Here is a 15600-nt window from a genome sequence, read left to right on the forward strand (position 1 = left end):
TGGATGTTGATAGATGAAAAGAAGTTGCTATGGCAAAAAAAAAGGTTACTAAAGTGGAAATCCTCCATCCTTGGGGCAGCTCTAGCCCTTGACTTAAGTTGAATGTGACTTTTGTCACTATTGCTGCAGCCAAGAAAATTATTTAGTTACAACAGGCCCTAGAAGAGACAAATCCCAAAATATTAGTGAAAAGTTAGAAGAAAAGGTTTTGGAGTCAGGCAGCCATGGGTTTCATTTTTAGACCTGTTATTTACTTCAAGTGACCTGGGGTATATTACTTTATGAGTTTATTTCCTCATGTGAGAATGATAATAGGTTCTGAGATATAGGTTTAAAATTTTTCCAAAATAAGAAGGACAGAATGCCTGTGGTGAGTGCCCAATAGTTTATACGTTTTTTGTCATTATTTCTATTTTCATTGTTCTTTGAAGAAGTGAGCAGTTGGAGTGCTTAATTAGTTCATAAAGTTGTCAAGGGACTTTAATATCGTACTCTAGAGCAAAGTGATGAAACATAAAACTTAACCTTACAGAAGAAGCTAAAAGAATGACCCAGGAAGTTTAATGGCTTTTATAGTTTTGTGTAATGAGTCATCACAAGAAAGGAGCGCACTTCCAAATCCCTTCCCACCACAGTCCGAGTAAACAACAGGACGGGAAAATGCAAAGGCAGCCAGCAGAAAATACTAAAGAGAAGCAGAGAACCATGCAAACAGAAAAAAATCATCTCCATATTTATAAATAACTGGCAGCAGGTCTTTTTGCAGAAAGCACTGGAGCAGAACCTTCTCCACCACAGTTGAAAAGGATTTTGAATTAACATGGAATGGCTGCAGGTACGGCGTCCTAGTCATCTTTCATCACTATAATGAAATTCCTGACACAGGCTAATTACAAAATAAAGGAGATTCATTTGGCTCACAGTGTGGAGATTCAAAGTCCAAGATAGGGCGGCACCATTGGTGTGGCCTCTGGTGAGGGTGGTAGTTGGTGGCACATCATGGCAGAAGCATGTATAGTAACAGTCACATTTCAAAAAGGAGACCAGAGAGGACTAGAGGACTATGTTTGCTCCTCTTATTACAACGCTCTTGCACAAATTCAAAGGGTTACACGAGAACTTCCTCACATCCAATGACCTAAGAAGCTCCCACTGGGCCCCATTTAACCATTTCAGCAACTCCCAGTAGCACCAAGCCTTCACTCACAATGGACCCCTGGGGAACATCCAAGCCAAATCACCTAGGGACTGAAAGTCCCAGCTACCCAGTGCCAAACATGGCAGGGCACAGTCTCTGCAGGACACAGGGAACCCAGTCAGATAAACCATATCAGGACCAAAGAGAAATCCAGGTAGGACCAGAGAAATGACGACTGTAGAAAGCTGCTTGGGTGAGTTTTGACTCAAGAAGAGGAATTGGAAGTCCATCTTAGTTCTTTCCATACCCACTAATTCATTTACTGCCTTTCACTGTCTTGTCTTAGAGAATCTTCTGGGTGGTGTCTAAGACAGCCACATTGACCAGAAGTGCATCAGACGCTTAGTAGAATCCACCTCAATGTGACGCCTAGAGACTGCTGTTGCCATTGTCTTTCTCAATCACTTGCATTCTTCCTTCTTTTAAGACTTTTTTATAATAAAGAAAAAACAACTAGATGAAGACTTTAGCCTTCTAAACTATGTAAGGTTGTCAGGGAGAAGTGAGGAGAGGGGAATCGGAGGAGCAACCTGCAAACAAATTTGCAAATGACAATGACGGATCTCCAGGTACACGGAGACACTAGAGGACACTGAGGAAAGAGATGTGTGTTGGGGTGAGCTTGGGGTTATGGAAAGACAGTTACCCATGCTTGGTTTGGTGGGCCTGGAGAAAGACGAATTGGAAGAAAACACCTGCTTCTAATGAAGCAGCTATGACCCAGGAGAAAAGAAAGAGGCCTGGCCAAAAGCCCTGCCAAGCTCTGTGCAGGGACACAGGAGCAGGTCCCAGGATCAGGGCCTAGGGGAACCCCCGCTAGGCCTCAAACCTTCAGGCAAAGTTTGGTTTTTTGCACTTTCCAACAAGAAAGAGACATGCAGAGTGCCCAGGGGAGGAAAAGGAGTGTAGAGAAAGGGTAAATAAGAACGCAGTAGGAAGGGCTGGGGCTGGGGCTCAGTGGTAGAGCACTTGCCTTGCACACATGAGGCCCTGGGGTTGATCCTCAGCAAGACATAAAAATAAAGAAATAAAAATAAAGATATTGTGTTCATCTACAACTAAAATAAAAACTTTAAAAAAGAATGCAATAAGGAATGAAAGTCTTCCAATAATCCCCAGAGACCTACCTTTAATGGAAATGGCTCAAGCTAATGATTATTCATTCTTTCACTAAATGACTAATTATTCAGCCCTGCCATGTGCCAAGTGTGGTGTAGCTGGCTCACAGAGAATCTTGAAAAGCTAATGTACACTTCTCTCCCCAACTCCACATTTAGGGATGTCATGTCGAGAGTTCAAAATCAACTGTGGTGAAACATTTGCACCATAGTAATCAGCAAATGTTACAAATCAGGGTTGGTTGGGTTTTTTTTTTTTCCCCAGAGAGTTGATTTACCAACATACCATCCGCCTGCCACTGTGTGGTAGTGGGAAGACAGCAGTGAGCAGAACAGCAAGGTCATTACCCTAAGAGAGCACCTGTTCTAGGAGAGGAAGATCAAAAAAATGATTGATTAACAAGCTATTTTCAGACGGTGAATAGACTGTGAGAAAAATAAAACAGGTGACTTGATCAGCTGCAGGGGTTGGCAAGGTCTTTAAAGGAAGTGACACTTGAACTGTGTCATAAATTTGCAAGAGTGGGCCGGGGTGCAGCCCAGTGGTAGAGCGCTTGCCTAGCACACACAGGCCCTGGGTCCGATCCCCAACACCACATAAAGAAAATAAAAAATATTTCCAAGAGCAAATCTCACAAACAAACTGGGATCATCTATAGAACAGAGACTTCGATACAGTTTTCATTTTCTTTGTGTCAAGCTCCCATTCTAAAAACACCTCCCCGTGCCCCTTTGCCCCTGCCAGCCACTGCCCCTTGCCTTCAAAGCCAAATGCCCAATTCACTTTCTCCACAGCCACCTCTCCTGTCTTGCTCCTACCCTCACCAATACTGCTCTTGTCAAGGTCAAGATCTTGTCAAGGTCATCTGTGTTGCTGAAACCAAGAGTTGACTTTCATCCTTAATCTGAGACAAACTGCTGGTGGCATTTGAAAAAAACCACCCAGTCTTTCCTACATGCATTTTATACCTGGCTTCCAGAATCTTGTCCTCTCCTGGTTTCCTCTGTCTCACCGACTGTCTCTTTTGCTTATTCTTTCCCATCTCCCTGACTTCTAAATGGTGAAGTGCCCAGGACCCTTCCTTTCCTAACTGTACTTATTCCTCAGAGATCTCAGAACCTGCAGCTCTAAATGCCATCTCTGTGTTGATGGTTTTCAAACCCATGTCACCCTGCCAGATGGCTCACCTGAGTTTATTTGGACATCTGTTGCCTATTTAACATCTTCACCTGGAGCCAAAATGATCCTTTAAAATATGGTTCGTAAATTGTAGCTCCTTCACTTAAAATCCTCTAATAGCATGGAAAGGACCAAAGACAGTCTTTTTAACAAATGGCACTGGGAACAACTGGACATTTACGTACAAAAAACAAATCTAGACACAAACTTTATATGTCAAAAAAATTTAACTCAAAATGGATCAAATGAAAAACCATAAAACTCCTGGAAGATAACAAGAGGAAATCAGTGTTTGGCAATGGCTTTTCAGATACAGCATCAAGGGTATGATCCATGGAAAAATGGATAAGTTGAACTTGACTAAACATTTTTTTTTGTTGGTTGTTCAAAACATTACAAAGCTCTTGACATATCATATTTCATACATTTGATTCAAGTGGGTTATGAACTCCCATTTGTACCCCGTATACAGATTGCAGAATCACATTGGTTACACATGCACATTTTTACATATTGCCATACTAGTGACTGTTGTATTCTGCTACCTTCCTATCCTCTACTATCCCCCCTCCCCTCCCCTCCCAAAACTTGACTAAAATTAAATTTTTTCTGTTCTGTGAAAGACACTGGCAAAAAATAAATAATAAAAACAGAGAAGCCACAGACTGGGAGACAATATTTTCAAAAGACATCTGATAAAGGACTTATCTAAAATAATTGAAGAGGGCTGGGGATGTGGCTCAAAGCAGTAGCGCGCTCCCCTGGCATGCGTGCGGCCCAGGTTCGATCCTCAGCACCACATACCAACAAAGATGTTGTGTCCGCCGAAAACTAAAAAATAAGTATTAAAAATCTCTCTCTCTCTCTCCCTCTCTCTCTCTCTCTCTCTCTCTCTCTCTCTCTCTCTCTCTCTCTCTCTCTCTCTCTCAAAAAATAAATAAATAAATAATTGAAGAACCCTTAAAACTCAACGAACAATAAGAAAACTGTCTGATTAAAAGATGGGGCAAAGATCTTAATAGACACCCCACCAAAGAAGACATACAGGTGGCAAATAAACTTGTGAAAAGATGCTTCACATCCCAAGACATCAGGGAAATGCAAACTGAAACAGCAGTGAGATGCCACTGCACACCTATCACAATGGCCACCAAATGCTGACCAGGATGTAGAGAAACAGGAACTCTCACTTGATGCTCTGGGGAATTCAAAATGGCACTGCCACTTTGGAAGACAACTTGGCAATTTCTAAACATGCTCTTTTGCTCAAAACTAAACAAACTCTTTTTTTTTTTTAAAGAGAGAGTGAGAGAGGAGAGAGAGAGAATTTTTAATATTTATTTTTTACTTCTCGGCGGACACAACATCTTTGTTGGTATGTGGTGCTGAGGATCGAACCTGGGCCGCAGGCATGCCAGGCGAGCGCGCTACCGCTTGAGCCACATCCCCAGCCCTAGACAAACTCTTATCAAACAATCCATCCACTGCTCTCCTCCGTCCAGTTAGGAGCAACAGGTATCCCAGGACAGACCCCCTCTGATGGTTGGAGGCTACAGACATCATCAAAAGATTTGGAAGTGACTTAGGTACCGTTCACAGCCATTTCCTTTGAGGGTCATGTCATTTCACACTTTTCTCTTTATGTTGTCGCCTCCTTGTTCCTTTACTCTGTCAAAGCCACGTCCCCCGCTTCTTCCTTTCCTTCTCTTTCTCTGGCTGCCTCCTTCCCCCTCTGCTTTCTCCATGACTTCATCCCACCTGAGCTTCCTGGCGTCTCTCAGGAGCCTGCTGAGTTTGCTAAGTTCCTCTTCCCTGACTTCCTTCAAGTTAGACCTCCTTGCAGCTCCTCACTAAAGTCACCCACTACCGTTTTGGACAGTCATATCATTTCCAAGTCTCTGTCCCGGTTACTTTTTCCCTCTGGTGAGTTCCTATTGCAACTTCTCAGCAGGGTAAGACCCACCTCATCCTCTCCCAGTGGCGTCTTAAATCCCCCCCCCCCACTTCTCTGTTTGCCTGGTTCTGTCCCCAGGAGGAGCAGTCCCTGCTTTATTCTTTGCTGTCTCCCCAGTGCCTGGAGCTGTGCCTGCAAGCTAGAGATATCCCATTAATAGTGTTGAAAACTGGAAGATGGACACAAAATGTGTCTGGTCCCCTCCCCTTGTTTTCCTCAGAAGCACACCACTTCATTCAGAAACTCACAGATTGTGGGCACGTGTGTGTGTGTGTGTGTGTGTGAGAGAGAGAGAGAGAGAGAGAGAGAGAGAGAGAAGGAACTAGCCAATATGGCAGACATAATTCCGCCCTCGTCTTCCCACTAGGGTTTTCCATTCCCTTTGTCCCTTTGGGGAGCTCAGGTTCCTCTTCCCATAGTTCTGTGGGGCTATAAATCATGGGTCGCACCCTGTCTTCTACAGGGTGGGTACTTGACCAGAGCTGGCCACTCAATCCTCCTCAAGAGTGTCCCACTGGAGCCAGCTCCAAAGCCTGACTCTCCTCCATTGGAATCACCAAACTTCTTTTTAAATGGCCATCCTAGAGGTCATCCCTTTTGAAAGCAGAAGAAAATAAGGCCAGTTCTCAAGGAGGAGACAAACAAGGTAAGAGGGAGACAAAGAACCTGAGAAAGAAGACAGGAGACATTCTCAGAGCCCCCGTCAGCCACAGGCAACCTGCTCTCTAGCCTTTTCAGGTGGGGAATGGTCCAGGTATTTCTCCCAGGCTTTGGATCTACTTTCTATCATTTACAGTCCAGAGAATTCTGTCTATTCTTTCCCCATGTCCTGCTCCCTCAGACGGGACCAAACAACATTCTTCACCAGCGTTTCATCCAATGCACCCAAAGAATACTGAGACGTGATGCTACCCTTGGGTGCGGGGTGGTGGTTGGAAGCAGTGTGGAGTACAGGGTGGGGAAGGGACGGGGAGAACACTGTCATGTTATGCTTTAATTTAAAGCCTGAAATTGATGAGCAAGGATTTCTACACATGGCCCAGCCTCCTCTCAGGGTTCTGAGTGGAGACCAGGTTTCAAGTTCAGCTAACAATAAAGTAGTGCTTTTGTTGCTTTTGCCACTGTTCTTTGGGCATCTGCCCTATGTGGGTGCATGAAGGACATGGGTGTCTATGGTCTGGGAATAAGGCTCATGTGCTCCTGGGTGCCCTGGGCAAGTACCAAGTTACTGCCATCTGACAGCATGAATCTCAATCATTATTTTAAAGTGCCACGTGAGAGTTAGTTGGTTGTTATCATTTATTATTTTTATCATAATCATCCCAACCATCAAAGTCTCATGTTTTAAATTAAGTGAACAAGACCTTACATAAAATGCTGTCCATTGATTTTTCTAACAAGTATTAAGGTGACAGTCACTTGCTAACCACTGAGATATCACAATAAACAAACACTCAATTGGCAAGAGAGAAAACATAAACAAGTAAAAACAATTAGCATGTCACATAGGGATACGTGCAGTGAGGGAAAATAGGGGTGGCTGTCTTAGAGAGTGGACAGAGCTGTCCTCCTTGTCATGGTGACATTTGAGCAGAGCCCAGAGAGAAATAAGCTGACAAGCTGTGGGGACACGGAGCACTTCCATGCAAAGGCCCCAAGATGGAGACCCACGTGGTCAGAGGGCAGCAAAGGAAAGGAGTTGGTATGAGATGGCCTCAGAGGGAGCACATCAACAGGTGGCCGAGGGCCTGGGGTCACTTTAGGAATCCACTGGACAGTTTTAAGCAGAGGAGTTTCATGTTCTGTGTTATATTTACGGGGAGTAAATTCACCTTTGCCCTATAGCCGCCTTCCACTTCCTCTCTCAATTCACATTTCTCGTTTCCTCTTTCTCTGTCTGTATTTTCTTTAGGTCTACGTAATGCTGCCTTCCCCTCTTCTCCCTTCCCGTACTTCTCCAGGGTGGGTAACTCCATCTGGGGTCCCCCTCACCCCTTTTTAATCTCAGTCTCTTTCTCTCTCTCCCAAGGGACTTTTTGCAGCTAAAAGCCCTGTAGTCCCTCTACAGGACACCACTGCCATCTCTTTTTGTTCTCTACCTTCTCTGCAGTGCCCAAGGCCCCCGCCCAACACTACTGCTATTCTCCACAGCCCTGCTCACCACAGAGAGGCTCCGAACCATGTCACTCAGCTGACACAGCAGCTAAGCCTTTGAAAGCATTACTGCTTCGACCTCCTCCTCTTCCTCCTCCTCCTCCTCCTCCTCCTCCTCCATCATCATGATCATTATCAACTTCTTCTTCTTCTTCTTCTTCTTCTTCTTCTTCTTCTTCTTCTTCTTCTTCTTCTTCTTCTTCTCTCTCTCTCTCTCTCTCTCTCACACACACACACACACACACACACACACACACACATTTTGGGTTTAAAATATATTGACCATAAAGAGAATGCCAGACAGAAACTCTTCGTGCCAAGTGTGTTAAGTATCTCATACACTTTGACAATTGAAGCCATGTCATTAGCAGAGCCTAGGGATCAGGGCACAGGGGGAAACCAAGGGCCCCGCGGGAAGGATGGGGGAGGGAAGTGCTCTGATGTGATCACACTGAGCCTGTCCAGGGTTCTACACCAGGAAGAAGCTTCTTGCAAAAGTTGCTGCAGACAAAGGAAACACCAAGTGTGCAATCTTTGAGCTCTCCAAGATGGGAAAATGCTCTGCTGAGAGCTAGAAGCAGTTTTCAGTCTCCCTGAAGGGGAAATCTGAACATCCTTGACCAGGCTGGTCCTTTAGTTTGGGGAAAACTTACCTCTGTGGTCCTTGGGGTAGGCAGATGGCCTCAGAGAGGAGCCCTGTGACCTTCTCTCTGGTACTATGCCTGCAGTGATGTCAACTCACATGGCAAAAGGGACTTTGCCGATACCAGTGAGGCTACTAATCAGCTGAACATAAATCATCCTGGATTATCCAGATGTGCCCAATATAATTGCACAAATCCTTGAAAACAGAAAAGAAAGGCAGAGAGATTTTCAGTATGAGTGTTTTAACAAAATCTGGTGGACAGGGTACAAGAATCAGCCATCAAAGACAGAAGGAAGGTGTCAAGAAACTGAAGAAAGGCTGACAAATCCAGGATTGTACAAGGTGCCATTTGTTAGGGACTTAGAGACAGAAGCACATCTTGGGCCACAGCAAGGCAGGAAGATCCGCACACCCCAAAGCAAGAGGCAAGGGTTCACAAAGGTAGGCCTTGACCAGAATGTACTGGGCTTTCTCTATTTACATGTCAAAATGTAGTTAAGAAACTGTCCAACGACATGCTCAGCTGACTACCTTGACAGTACTTAACTTATCCTAAAGGGTTTGAAAAGCTCGATACCAAGGTGACCCTAATCACATCACCCTGGATCCCTGAAGTGAGCAAAACACACCATTGTTGGCCTTGAAGATGGAGCCAACAATGGTGTGTTTTCCTTCCAGGGGCTACAAACCAAGGATCACAGACAGCCTCTGGAAGTGGAGAACAGCTGTCAGTCAGTGAGGGAGCAGGAACCTCCATCCTACAACCACAGCATCTGGGTTCTGCCAATAGCCTGAATGAGCCAGAAGCAGGTTCTTCCCTGAGTCTCCCAAAAACCCAGATTGATGACATCTTCATTCTGGCCCTTGTGAGATCCTAAGCAGAGGACTCAGGAGCCCAGCTGGAACTTCTGACCAACAGAATTGTGGGGTAATAAACGGTATTTTTTGAGCTGTTAAATAGTGGTTATCTGTGATGGCAGAAATGGGAAAGAACACATCTCTCTAATTACACACCTATAAAAAGGGCAAGTTATTAATTTTCACAACAATACACTAAATTCTGAGATTTCTCAGAACATTTATTTATATAAAAATAAAATACCATTATTTTTAAAAGGGAGGAGGATAGTTATGAAACTGTGGTGATATAGAGCTGACTGTGATCATGGAAAGTGTCATTGACAGTGTGGCAAAAGCCACACCTCTGTGATGATGTACCTTCTAGAAGAGTCTTTCATTGCCAACTACAGTTGGAGACCCTATGCCAAAGCACCATTTGGCCAACAGGAAAGTGCTCTCTCCTCCTAGGTACTCTTGGAGGCTTGACCAAGAGCCCTTCCTTAGATTTTGATCATGTGAGAGGAAATATTCTTTAAACTTTCCTCCGGCTCTTGGTATGGCGGAGGTTACAGACCTAGTATCATTGGTTAGAACCCACAGAATGTGCATACCCAGAGACAGATTTATTTCAAGGGATTCCTCATGTGATTATGGTAAGTCCCCAATCTGCAGGGTGGGTCAAGAGGCTGGGGGCCCAGGGAAGAGCTGACGGTGCAGATGAAGTCCAGAGGTCCCTGCTGGCACAATGCCTTCCTGCTGGAGGAAGGTTGGGTTTTTTGGGGTTTTTTTGTTTTTTTTGGTTTTTTTTTTGTTGTTGTTCTATTAAGGCCTTCAAATGATTGGATGAGACCCACCCACATTATGGATGGAAATCTCCTTTACTCAAAATCCACCATTTCAAATGTCAGTCTTCCAAAACCACCCCCACAGAAACATCTGGAATAATGTTGGCCTGTTATCTGGACACTGTGGCCCAGCCCACTGACACATTATAAGCCATCACACTGTGGGCAGAGAGTGGATTGGTTGGTTGGTTTAAGATACATATGTTTTCTTCAAAGAATAAAAAGCGCATTTTAAAAATGCACAGTAATACTGCATAGAGTTTTAGGGTTAAATACAGATAGAAGTTAAAAGTATAAAAACATTCATGGGAATGCTAAACACTGGATTCAGAGCTACTGTTCTGATACTAAATTTACCACTGGAAGATAAGATTAATTTTTAATTTTTATTAATTGTTCATTATATTTTTCTTTATACATTTTATATGCTTGAGTTATTTGAATTAATTATTTTTAAATGAATATATAAATTATCCAGACAAATTTTTTAAAAAAGAGTAATGGGAGGATCATGAGTTCAAAGCCAACCTCAGCATCTTAGCAAGGCGCTAAGCAACTCAATGAGACCCTGTCTCTAAATAAAATACAAAAATGGGCTGAGGATATGGCTCAGTGATTAAGTGCACCTGAGTTCAATTCCCCAGTACCTAAAAAAAAAATGTATATATACATATATGTATATATGTAAACAACATACATACACTTAGGTTTCAATTTGGATTAGCAGAACAGTATAGATAATTTGATATATGGTCTCAGAGAGACTAGATAACTTTTGTCTTTACTCTCAAAAAAATATATAGATTTTTAATGTAATGAAATCACTAAGCCATGAAACAATAAAATGTGAATTTAGTTATGTTACTGACCTAAAGAAGGACTTGGTAGCATGATATAACACCATAAAAGAAACATTTATTTATATAAAAATAAAATACCATTATTTTAAAAGGGAGGGGGATAGTTTAATCATCTAGATAAAAACTCAAGGAAAAAAACAAACGAACAGAAAGATGTGTGGCTACTCTTCTTAAATCCAATGAAGTCATTAAGATGATCCAATAGAAATAAAATGTGTGAAGGATTTTAAAAAAATAAAAATAGGGACTGGATACATAATTCAGTTGGTAGAGTGCTTGCTTGCATGCACAAGGCTCTGGGTTCAATCCCCAGCACCACAAAATAATAAATAATAATAATAATAATAATTAATAAAAATAGACATTAAACATGAGAAATGTACAGCTTTACCAATAATTAAAGCAATTCAAATCAAAACAATCAGATTTGCAAAAGTTAAATATTTGATTGGTGAGGCTTTGGGGGAAAAGGCTGAGGAAAAATAAATGAGGCAGACTCTTTAGTGAGTAATTTTGAAATAGCTACCAAAAGGCAAGTATATAGCCTTTGATTCCCCAAGGCCAATTCTTAGGGGTACACTCACACACATATGCAGAGATGTGGTGTGGAAATGTCCATGCATCGATAACTGACAGCAAACCTATGGAAAGAGCCAATTGTGCATCAGTAGGTGAGCCGGTAATGCTCTGCTCCATTGTCAAGAGGGTAATGGAGCCGGGCACGGTGATTCACAGCTGTAATCCCAGTGGCTCCAGAGGCTGAGGCAGGAGTATCAAGAGTTCAAAACCAGCCTCAGCAAAAATTGAGGCTCTAAGCAACTGAGTGAGACCCTGTCTCTAGATAAAAAGTACAAAATAGGGCTGGGAGATGTGGCTCAGTGGTTGAGTGCCCTTGAGTTCAATCCCTGGTACCAATAAATAAATAAATGAAAATTATTTTTTTTAAAATGCAATGTATCCACACAAGGGTGGAGATAGACATTGTCCTAGGAGATATTATTAATTAATGAAAGGAAAACACACAACAACACCATTGCATAATCCAATTTATGGTTTTCCCAGAATTCACATGTACTAAAATACAATTTTAAAATACACCATGTTATACACTTTTGTGATTTTTTAATTTTTTTAACCATATGCATGGAGAGACTAGAAACTTTTGTCTTTACCCTCAAAAAAAAAAAGATCGATTTTTAAAAGCTATTTTCTTAAATAAGAATAATGATGTGTTAGATACAAAAGTATTGACAAGGAACAATATTACAAAATGAAAAAGGTTACAAAATGGCACGTGTATAATAATCACCTTTCCTCATGTATTTGTGATTACTTGCCTATACATTTATTGCATAGAAAACCAGAAGAATTTAGTAAAAATATTAATTATAGAAATCCCCAGCAGTATTAGTTTTCCATTTACTTCTTTGAAATTTGTATTAGCACAGGTCTTTGCAATCTCAGCATTATTGAAAATTAGGACCAGATAATACTTTGTTGTGGGGCTGTCCTGTGTCTTATGGGACATTCAGCAGTACCTCTGGCCTCTGCCCACTAGATGCCAGTAGCATCTATATACACACTGTGACAACTAATAATAGACAATGCCAAAGTCTCCAAAGGTACAAGATCACACTCCTCCAACCTCAGATCTACAGTGAATATGAATTGCTTATGTAATGAAAAAGTTAAATATGTATAGATTAAACATTAATATAAATGATTAATAGGTAGAGGACTAGACAAATGATGATAATGGATGGATGGGTAGGTGGATAAATGGCTATAACTGATGTAGAATTATGTTAATCAACTTTCCACTACTGTATCAAATACCTGAGATAATCAACTTATAAACAGAAAAGGTTTGTTTTGGCTCATACTTTTGGAGTTATCAGTCTACAGCTGATTGTTCTTGATGCTTTTTTTTTGGGAGGGGGGTACTGGAGACTCAACTCAGGGGCATTCGGCCATGGAGCCACATCCCCAGCCCTATTTTGTATTTTATTTAGAGACAGGTCTCATTGAGTTGCCTAGCAAGCCTCACCATTGCTGAGGCTGGCTTTGAACTCCCAATCCTCCTGCCTCAACCTCCCAAGCTGCTGAGATTACAGGCATGCGCCACTACGCCTGGCTTGATGATTTACCAGCTGGTCTCGTCCCTGAGTGAGTGCCACAATGCTAGGCTTTGCCTGTAGTCAGGCATGCTGTCAAGATTCAAATATTCTTTGGAATTTTTCCTTAGGATCAATTACGTACCTTTAAATAACTTCAGAGGGGGTTCCTATTCCTTTTATTTTTCTTTTGAGGGAAACTGCTTGTAAGAAATAAGACTATTTAATTCTGATTCAAGTGTGACATGTAGGTTTCATGATCAAATTAAACAATTTTGTGCAAAGTAAGCAGTGAGAATAGTTTTAAGAAGATGTTTGTGGCTGCTGTGGGTTGAACTGTGTTCCCCAAAAAGATGGGGAATCCCCAGGACCTCAGAACACAAACCTTATTTGGACATAGGATCATTGCAGATGACTGAAGAGCAGGTCATACTCGAGCCAGGTGGGCTGCTAACCCAATGTGACTCGTGTCCTAACAATAGAAGACAAGAGCTGTGAGCCCAGAGGTAGACAGAGAGAAAGCAGCGTGAAGACCCCCAGGGAGGAGCTGACGCTGGGACTGTGGTGACACAGCTGCAAGCCAAGGAATGCCAAGGATCCCCAGCAGACGAGACCAGGAAGGATCCTGAGAGCACAGCCCTGCTGACATGTAATTTCAGGCTCCAGCTTCAGGAACTGTGGTACAACACATATCTGCAGTTTCACCAGTTGTTGGTGCTGTTACAGCAGCCCGGGGAAGCTAATATAGTTTCCTACACATCACCCATTTCTGTCACCCAGTACTCAGATTCCCGTGTATGTTTCTCCCTCCTGCACCCTATCCAGGTACTGCACAGAAAGTGCCTTCCCCCGTGGCCAGGTTGGACTCTGACTGCCTTAGCCAATCAGCATCATTGCCATTGGCTCAGGGATGGATTGTACCTTAAACTGGGCCATTCAGAGTGACTCTTGGGACTCTCACTTAGAATGGCAAACAGAGAGACCAACAGAGAAGAACATGATCCACTAGACATGAAGTGGAAAGCAGAAAGCCTGGGTTGCATCTGGCGACAGTCATTTTCAGATGCAGCCAACAGGGCAGGCAACACAGCAGAGACACCCAGTTAAAGCCTTCAGGGCTTTAACTTGGATTTTGCATTCCTTGTCACCCAAAGCTTCCTGGATAACAGATTGGCCTCACAGGACACCAAATGCCAGCCAATAGGGAGTGGGATGTTTAAGAGAACCCCCTGGAGACCTAGTAGACATGGAGGATACAGGGCTGGAACCACACCCAGAGTCCTAGGCCTGGAAGCTGTGGCCAGATCTCCCCATGCCTGGTAGCCACATGAAAAGTCATGACCCTGTTGGGAATAGCTTGCATTTCCAGAGCCTGGTGGGACTAGGAAGGGTGTGCATCTGCCAGAGGCCAGAGGCGGGCTTGCCCAAGTTGCAGGAACAGCTCTACTTGAGGGAGACTCTGTCCTGAAGAAGGGCCTGGAAGCATAGAAGGGGAATGAATCCAAACACAGGAGAAGCCTTGCTTGGAAGTCGGCTGGCCAGCAGGAGGAGTCATCCACCACCTCAAGGGAACGGTTTGATCGCAGGACACCCAGCAGGGGTGGAATTCCCAAAGAGCCCCCAAAAATGTTCCCTAAGAAAATGATTCCACAGCTGGCATCTGCCCCATCCAGAGGGCCAGACTACAAAGGCGCAGGTCAAGAGCAGTGTTTCCTGCCCTCACCTCTTCTCCTGTTTCCACTCCAGTCCTGCAGAGACCAAAAGAGCCAGCAGCCAAAGAGGGAAGAGGTTGAGTGTGAAGGGAAAGCTGTCAGACTCCTTCCCTGCTGGCCCCAGACCAAGGCAGACCCAACTAGAGTAGGTGGGGGGTGTCAGCAGGATGAAACATTGAAGGTGACAGCAGATGAGACTGTTTGATTATTAAAAGGAGTTATTTTCTTACCACTCAAAGGGCCTGGGAAAACTCTGGCCCTGCCCTAGACTTTGACCCAGTCTAGCAGGCGCAGCAGTGCCCCTGTCCCTAGGCTGGCCCCTGTGCAGGAAGGCTGTGCCTGGCCAATACCTGCCATCCTGCCTGCAGGGTTTCATCTGGCTGGACAGGGTGATCGAGTCTGAAGCAAGGCAGGGTCCTGGAGCTTTCAAGTACCCGGAAGTTCTCCTCACCCAAGGAGAGGCAGGAGGCTGTAGGGTACCTGCAGGGTGCCTCCTATAAATACCGCAGCTCCCTGGCCCCTCAGTGGGGAGAAGGCTGTGACCTTGGGTCTGAAACTGTCCCTTTCCTATCTCACTTCCTCACTACTTGCATTCAAAATCATGTCTCAGGCTCTGACTCTGACAAGACCAAAAGCAAGACATCGCCTGGAAGAGAGAAGATGATTTCAAAGTGCAGGTTTGAGTGGGCATTGGAGAGGGACCAAGGGCGTCGGGATGTTTCTTGCAGCTGGTCCAGTGAATAAGTCAATCACACCGGAGTTCTAGTCGTACTCACAATTGAGTTTCCTGCCTAAAACTTGGGGACAGGAGGTGGCAGGGGCAGGAGGTGCCTATTTCCTTCTGCATGTTCACCGCATTTTGAAGCTGAAGCTAAATAGAGTCAGATATTCATCACACACCTCTGACTTCTTCCTGCCTCTTGAACTTTCCTCTTCCTCCCATGATACCAGGAAGGGGACGAACTGCACACAGGGCCAG

The sequence above is a fragment of the Spermophilus citellus genome, assembly GCF_964194105.1.
Source record: "Spermophilus citellus genome assembly, chromosome: 11".
NCBI lineage: Eukaryota > Metazoa > Chordata > Mammalia > Rodentia > Sciuridae > Spermophilus > Spermophilus citellus.